The following is an 8667-nucleotide window of genomic DNA, read 5'->3' on the forward strand; positions in this document are numbered from 1 at the left end:
AAACTAAATAGTGTTTGAGAGAAACACAAGCAGGCTTGTTTCCTCTCCATTGCTAGGATTACAAAATCCTCCGGGTCAACTTCTTCATATACATCTTCTTCTATTATCAGTCTTTTCACAAAATCAGAAGCAGATTCAGGTTTGCTATCACCATTCATAATATCATTCATCCTCTCTTCAAAGAGTTTTCTTTTTTACCCAATTGAATCCTTTAGGATCCTTTCCATAGCTCATCAGAAAGTTATCAAATTTCCTTTCATCGTTTGGATTTCTTGATTATATAGACTTGACAACCTTTTCACTCTTTGAAGGTTTCTTTGCCTTAGATTTCTTCTTGACAACCTTCTTCACCTTCTTTGGTTTCACAACCTCTTGATTCATAGCCTTCTTTTTTTTGACATACTTACTTTGAATCAATAACAATAGACTTCTTCACATCCTTTTCATCTTCCTTCTCAATTACTGCTTTGTCTTTTTCCAGATAAGCATTATATTTCTTCTTATAAAGACCAAAGTCTTGATCAAACTTCTTTATATCAACATGAATCAGGCAAATCAAGTGATATTGAGTCATTTTTATATCAACATGAATTTGTATGATGTCCATAAATGCACAAAATTTGCACCAAACTTTCCCATAATATTCCAAATCTTCACTTGAACTTGTGCTTCCCCCTTTCTTAAACCTATCACTTGGTCTTGACTTTTACACACCAATTGTCTTTTGATGACTAAATAAATTCTTGTAGTTCACTTGAATAGGGACTGAGAAATTCACTTTCTCTTGTTGTTGTTGTTTGCTTCCCATTTTGAAAATGCCTTTCAGTGGTGATTTGTACTTGCCACTACTTTTTGCATACCAAATTAGACTTGGTATGCCCTTTTTGGGAAATTTCGAGGATCACCACAGTTATCAAATATCGCATGATTGGAGTAGACAGGACATATTTGTGGATAATCTTGATCCTTCTTGGGTGATTGTCTTGGTGATAAGTTCCTGTTACCTGAACCAGATGACTTTGTGTTGGTTTGGCTTGAAATTTTCATCTTTGAACTTTTATCACTATTTTGAGAACACTTGTAACTCGAACAACTTGAACAATGGTTGCCATCTTCACTTGAGGTAATCTTTCCAACATCACTTGATTCCATCACTTCTCTTCTCATTTGAGTAGTTTGATTCCTCGCCATTTAGGAAATCAAACTTTGTTTCACTAAAGTCCGTTTCAGATAATGCAAACTCTCCTTCATTGTTCACAACTACATTTTCATAGTTCTTAACAAACTCTTTCTTATCTTCAATAACAGTTTTGAACTGATTTAAGAAATCTTCTCTCTTTTCTTCATCAACTTTTAATCAATAATTATCATTGAAAGGTGGAGGAACTAACTTATACTTATCTTCAGGTTTGATTTCTTTCAACTTACCAATGATATTTCAAGTTGACACCAACTTCTTAAAAAAATCAACTTGAACCTCAAGTTTAGTGTTTTTCAATTTCTCATTTGTGTACATCTTTTTGATCCCTTCAATCTCCACTCTGAATCTTGATTGAAGTCTAAAATCTTCAACACAATGTACTATCATTTTCCCTTTATGCTTCAAAAACTCATTTTGATGAGCATTTTTCAATGTTTTTGTATCTTTATCATATTTGAATGTTTTTGGTTTTAATCTATACAAACAGAAGTCACTATATTTTTGTATTTTTCCCATTTTCTCTCCCTAAAAACCAAAATATTAAAGAAAGAAAATAAAAGAAAGCTGTACAAAACCAAATAAAGTGATTAACCGAGCGTTTGAATTTCAGCAAGTGTTTTTATACCATTTAAACCAAGCAAATATTTAAATCTCGTTTTGTCAAATGCTTTGGTAAAAAGGTCTGCCTTTTGATGATCAGTGTGTATCTTTTCAATATCAATTAATTTCTTTTCATAACAATCACGGATAAAATGATAACAAATTTCAATATGTTTCATTTTTGAGTGGTGAACGGGGATTTCGTTATGCATATGGCAGCAGAATTATCAATAAAGATAGGAGTAGTAAGAAACTTCAAGTCGTAATCCCGCAAATGTTGCTGGATCCAAAAAACCTGTGAACAGCAACTTGAGGCTACCACGTATTCGTCTTCAGCGTTTGAAGTGGAGACCCTTGTCTTCTTTTTACACTGCCAGAAAACAAGCCGGTATCCTAAGAATTGACATCCCGCTGTGGTAGACTTGAAGTTGATCTTACATCCTCCATAGTCAGAATCTGAAAAAGCAGTAAGATCGAAACTACCATACTTGGGATACAATAAACGGATGTCAGGATTACCCCTCAGATAGTGAAAAATACGCTTTACAGCCGCCAGATGAGTCACTCAGCGACTCGATTGATACATGGCACACAAGCAAACAACAAACATTATATCAGGAGGCGATGCAGTTGAATACATTAAAGAACCTATCATAGCTCGATATAGGGTCGAATCGACGGTATCCTCCAATTAGTCCGGTAACAAATTGTAACCCATGGGAAGAGGCGTCAAGTGGACTTTTCCGGCAGTTATCTTGAATCGGCTCAAGAGATTGTTAACATACTTGGTCTGATGAATGAGTATACTATAATCAGATTGATGAACCTGCAACCCCAAGAAGAAATTCATCTCTCCTATCAAACTCATCTCAAACTTCATTTGCATCGTCTTCTCGAAGTCCTTATATAACTTGTCGTTTATTGAGCCAAATACGATGTAATCGACATAAATCTGGACAAGGAGCAAATATTCTTCCACAGTCTTATAAAAGAGAGTATAGTCCATAGTCCCTCGTTTGAAACCACTTTCAATTAAATGGCCAGCAAGTGTGCTATACCAAGCTCTTGGGGCTTGGTGAAGACCATAAGAGCTTTGTTTAATCGGTAAGCACGCTCAGGAAAATCTAGATCTTCAAAACCAGGAGGCTGCTTCACACACACCTCTTACGAATTTCCCCGTTAAGAAATGCAATCTTAACTTCCATCTCGCATATTTTGAAATTCTTGAAGGCAGCATAGGCTAAGAAAATACGTATAGCCTCTAGTCTCGCAACCGAAGCATATACTTCAGTGTAGTCCATGCCCTCTTGCTGATTAATCCCTTGTACCACTAATCGTGTCTTATTCCACACAATGACCCCATGATCATCTTATTTGCACTTAAATACCCATTTCATCGAGATAGCCTTTTTAACCCGATCCGGTTTACCAATGAGATCCCAAACACCCAGTCTTATGAACTACTCCAACTCTTCTTGCATCTCTTCTTCCCAAGATGGATCTTAAAGTGCCATAGGAACACTTGTCGGTTCAATCTAATGTAGGAAGCAGGTGCATCGAGTGATACTCATGATACCTGACGCATGCATATCCGCATACACACACAATCGTTATCATCGCATACATTAGCAACTTGACTATGAGTTCGAACCCCCTCATTCACATCACCAATGATGTTTTCCTGAGGATGATAAGAATGAATCCGAAAAGTCAGATTCTCAGGAACTACAACATTGTCTTGCATGTTGGTGACGTTTTCTTCAGCCGGAATAGGTTGGGAAGATTCTTCAACTTATATCTCAGGAGCATCCTGAGAATCAGTAAATGGTGCGGAGGAGGAATCTTCGAAGTCGGCATCATCAGAAGAAATTGAAATATCATCAGATGCTTCCGGTTGAGCATGTACAACATCATACTCATAATTATAAGATCTTGGAATGGAAAACAACTGTTTTTCCAAATAAGCACGAACCAAGTCTTCTGGTTATACATCAACCGAAGGAGTAAACGAATTAAATAGACCATCATAGTAAAAAATCCAATCATGTCCCTTGCCGGCAGGTGGTGTAGTGTATCTTTGACAATCAACATGATATCATTCCTCTACACACCCAGAAGAGAAGCTAAAAACACTTTTCTTGGGTGACGCGTACCCAAGAAAATAACCTTCAATTGTTTTCTCTTAAAATTTACCCGCCTCACGTTTTAGCATCGTGTAAGGACACCCAAATGGTTCTAGAAACTGAATATTTGGCTTACGGTTATTAAGCAACTCATAACTCGTCTTTTTGAGCTTCTTAACCGTCAGAACTCTATTCGGTGTAAAACATGCAGTAGTCACAGCTTCATTCCAAAATTAAACGGGAAGCTTAGAATCCGCCAACATAGTTCTAGCCGCTTCAATCAATGTTCTATTCTTCCTCTCAACAACACCATTCTGTTTTGGCACATACGAAGTACTGTATTCATGATGAATACCATTTTGAATACAGAAAAACTCAATCATGTTGTTCTTAAACTCTGTGTCATTATCACTTCGAATACGTCTAACTTTATGTTTCTAAAGTGATTTGATCTTAGTGATCAAATTCTGTATAAGAACTGGTGTTTGATCCGTCGTGCTCATAAATAACACCCAAGAAAACCTCATATAGTCATCGGTGACAACCTAACAATAGAGATCTCCAGCAATACTCAGACGGTTCATAGGACCAAATAAATCCATGTGAAGTCGTTCCGAAGGAGTATCAATGGAGTTGATCTGCTTCTACGAATGTGATTTCTTCTTCTGTTTCACTTTCTTGCATGCAACACAGTGATCGGCCAACTTGAAGTTTTCAGTGAAACACCATTCACCAAATCATTTGCCACCAAATGATTCATCTTTCGAATGTGAATGTGACGCATCCACTTGTGCCATAGGATCGTGTCCTTCTTAGTTGCCTTTGAGATGAAGCACGTTTCTGTTGATGAGGAAGTCTTCTTTAACGCCATATCAAGAACATAAATATCATTTGATCGAGGTGATCACATAATTACTTTAACTTCTGGTATCATAAAACCCGGTGCAAGGATAACATATTCCTTGTCAGTGAATAAGATGGTGTATTTCTTATCACAAATCTGTGAAACACTCAACAGATTATGATCTACTTTATCACATTAATTAAGCCTTTCGAATGTAATCCTCCCATTTGAAACTTCTCTCTCATTTTTAATCATTTCACCTTGATTTCCCGCATGTGCAACATAACCCCCTTATCTTTCATGTGAAAGGAGATTAAGATTACCGGTAATGTGCTGAGAGCATCCACTATCCATGATCCATTTGTCTCCTGAAATAGTCTTGGACGAACTCTGCTAAATCAGGTAAATGATTAGTTCAAAGAGGCAGCCCGGGCCTCAGTCTTAGGCTCTACCTTTGATTCCATTCGGCATACTTTAACATTAAGTTTTAGTGTTGGAAGATCATCAACATGAACCTTGTTTTCACTTGCGATTTTCTTCAAGTTTTGCTCATGTAATTGATGCATATGAGTATAAGTCAAAGGAGCTTTTGACTTTCTTCTCAAATGCTCATCATGAATTACACCGGTATTTTCATTTTTGAAAATAGGTTGGACAAGTTCAACCTTGCTACCATTTACATTAGACTTCATAAAATTAACACTCACAACTTTCCTTAGATTAATGTCATGAAACATTAGTTGAGTGTCATCAAGCTTGACATGAGGAGGTTGTCTTTTCAAAATATTCTTAACTAAAGGAACTTGTTCCTTAATTAAGAATTCTCAGTCAAATGAACCACAGATTCACACTTTCTTGCTACATGACCTCGTTCTCCACACGAGAAATAAGTTCTTGTGTCCACAAATACTTGTGGTGGAGCAATAGTTGAGTGTGACTCATCAGATTGAAAAGACACAAACTTTACATTAGGATTACCCAGTTTGTTTTCGTGTTTGTTTTTATTAAAAATCTAAATAAGTGCTTTAGAAAAACTCTGAAGTGTATCTGTTCCGGTTGAAGTTACAAACTTCATGGGTTTGAAAAACTTAACTTGATTTTTCTTTTGGTTTATGTTTTGTCTTGTTAACCAGTTTAGACATTTCAAAAGCTTTCTCAAGTTCATATAAGCTTGATGTCTCGTTTTGAAAAACTGATAAAACTCGAGCACCGGTGCGGAAGCGTGAATAATGGTCGTTATTAACGGTGAAGCTCGGATCTGAGCAAGGATCGAATCGTATTCGCTCTTGAAAGGGGGTTTTGGACGGATAAGTGGTGTTTGGGAGAGAGCCTGAATCAATTACAATGAACAATAGACTGGATGAACAAACATATGCAATCGATTCACAAAGATAAAGCGGTGGCAGTATGATTTCATTAACCAAAAGATTGTTATACAAAGCACTCATACATACACGCATACATACAGTAAAGATCAGCCACCTCCAGGAGAGCTCATCCTGGAGGCGGCGGCTCTCTCTAAGAGATAAAACCCTAGATCTCACACAATACACAATACACTCATTACTAGACAAATTAGCAAATACATCTATTTATACTAGTCTAGCATGTCTTGGTCTTCAAGCCATCCACCCTTGGTTGAGACCAAGAATTTTAATTATTTTTCACCCATAATTATAATAATTCGATGCGTCGGTCTAAAATATAAGTCCCAACAAAAACACTTTCAATCAATTCAGGCTTAAACAAGTTTAAAGGGATATCCTTCGAATCAAATACTTTATCCACCCCTTTTAGCTTGTTAACCTGCCATTTTTTACTTTATTCTCATTGGGATTAATGAACTTCATCAAATCCTCATAAAAATTATAGGTTTTCATGATTTCTCCTCACTCACATGTGAACCATAAACAGCTTCTTTAAACTCATGTGGTTCACAAAGAATATGGTTAGAATGGGGAATATTCTTTTTTTTTTTGTGTACCACATGTGGTTCAACCACATGTTCAATCAATACTTCAAGACCAGTTTTAGAGAATACTTTATTGCTTTGAATATGAGATTCTAGAGTTGGCTTTTTAAGTATTGATTTACAGGCTTTGATTTTTTAGGTTCATCCACTTTATTCTCATTCACGTGAGGATCAATAGTCAAAGGTCTATCAATATAACTTCTTTACGGTCTCCCGTGAATGGCATGTTACAATAATCATCTTGAAACGGAGGAGGAATCTCAACAAATCCCAACCCATTCTTACTCCCCTTTTGTTGAACAGTTACTTCAATTATTTCATTCAACAAAAAGGATGATTCCCTAAAATTACCCAACTTGTTCTTCAACTCTAAAACCTCATGTTCAAGTTCAGTTACCTTAGTTCTCAATAATGTTTCATACCAAGCTCTCGGGGCTTGATGTAAACCATATAACGCTTTATCAAGTAAGCACACCTTGTCTTTGTGGATCTGATCGATAAACCCCGGTGGTTGTCCCGCGTAGACTTCTTCACCAAGTCTCCCATTGAGAAAAGCAGACTTGACATCTAGTTGATACACTTTAAATCCTTTCCATGATGAAAATGCTAGAAAGATCCGGATAGCTTCTAGCCTAGCAACTGGTGCGTAGACCTCATTGTAATAAATGCCCTCGCGTTGGTTAAAACCAAGAACGACCAATCGAGCTTTGTTTCTTACAATAATCCCATTCTCATCGCACTTGCATTTAAACACCGATTTTGTGTTGATTTGCTTCTTATCTTCCAGTAAGTCAATAAGCTTCCAAACACCCAGTTTCTCGAATTGTTGCAATTCCTCTTGCATTGCATTAACCCAACTTTCCCCGGTCAACGCCTCTTTATACGTCTTCGTTTCAGTTTGAGATATAAAACACTTGAAGGAGAACCAATTTTGCAATGAATAAACTATTGTGTAAAAACACCTGAGGCTTTGGTCAATCTGACGTCTTGTTTATACCCCAGTGTTTAAATCTCTAATAATATTCCCTTCTGGATGGTAAGACATGGTTTGTGGAATGACACTAGTGGAAACACTCACATCTTTGTTGATGATTTTTACCACTTTCTTCAACATTCATTTCAACCGAACTCGGAGTAGCCACATATTCAATAATATCTCTATCTGATTCATCATCATTATCAAAAATAGGAGTAGTCTCAGGAACATGTAAAGCAGGTTCTTCTTGATGCTCTTCTTGAGGTTCAACTTGCAGATCATCATGAGGTGTCAGGACAACAGTTGATACAAGTTCTTCAATTTGATAATCATCGAGCTATTGATGGTATAACATTGATATAGCTTCTTCAGTAAGTTATTCCTTTGGTAAATTGCAGCATTTCCAAAGGTTGTCATAATCAAACATCCATGCATCTTCAGTTTTTGGAGTGATATCACGTTGACAATGCACGTGTTGTACTTGCACGATCCGGCCCAAGCTAGGTAAAAATACATGTTGCAAAGGTCTAGTATAGCCCACAAAGAATCCATCTAAAGCTTTAGATCCAAACTTGCCATTGGGATCAAGAACAGTACATGGAGACCTAAAAGGTTCAAGCCACTTTAGATTCAGCAATTGACTATTAAGTAGTTCAAAGCAAGCCTTCCCATGTCTCTTCACAGTTAGAACACGGTTTAAAGTGTAATATGCAGATGCCACAGCTTTGGTCCAAAAACCAATAGGTAGTTTTGAATCGGCTAACATGGTTCGTGCAGTTTCAATCAAGGTTCGACTCTTTCATTCAGTGACTCCATTTTGTTGTGGAGTATAAGGTGCACTAAACTCATGAATAATTCCGTGATCATTGCAACGTTCCAACCTTCGATTGCTCTTTAACTCAATCACGTTGTCACTTCAGATTCTTTTGATCGGCAGATTGTACAAATTCT

The sequence above is a fragment of the Bidens hawaiensis genome, unplaced genomic scaffold (genome assembly GCF_021521415.1).
Source record: "Bidens hawaiensis isolate Kalapana, Puna unplaced genomic scaffold, B.hawaiensis_p1.1 tig00006950_1, whole genome shotgun sequence".
NCBI classification, from domain to species: Eukaryota; Viridiplantae; Streptophyta; class Magnoliopsida; order Asterales; family Asteraceae; genus Bidens; species Bidens hawaiensis.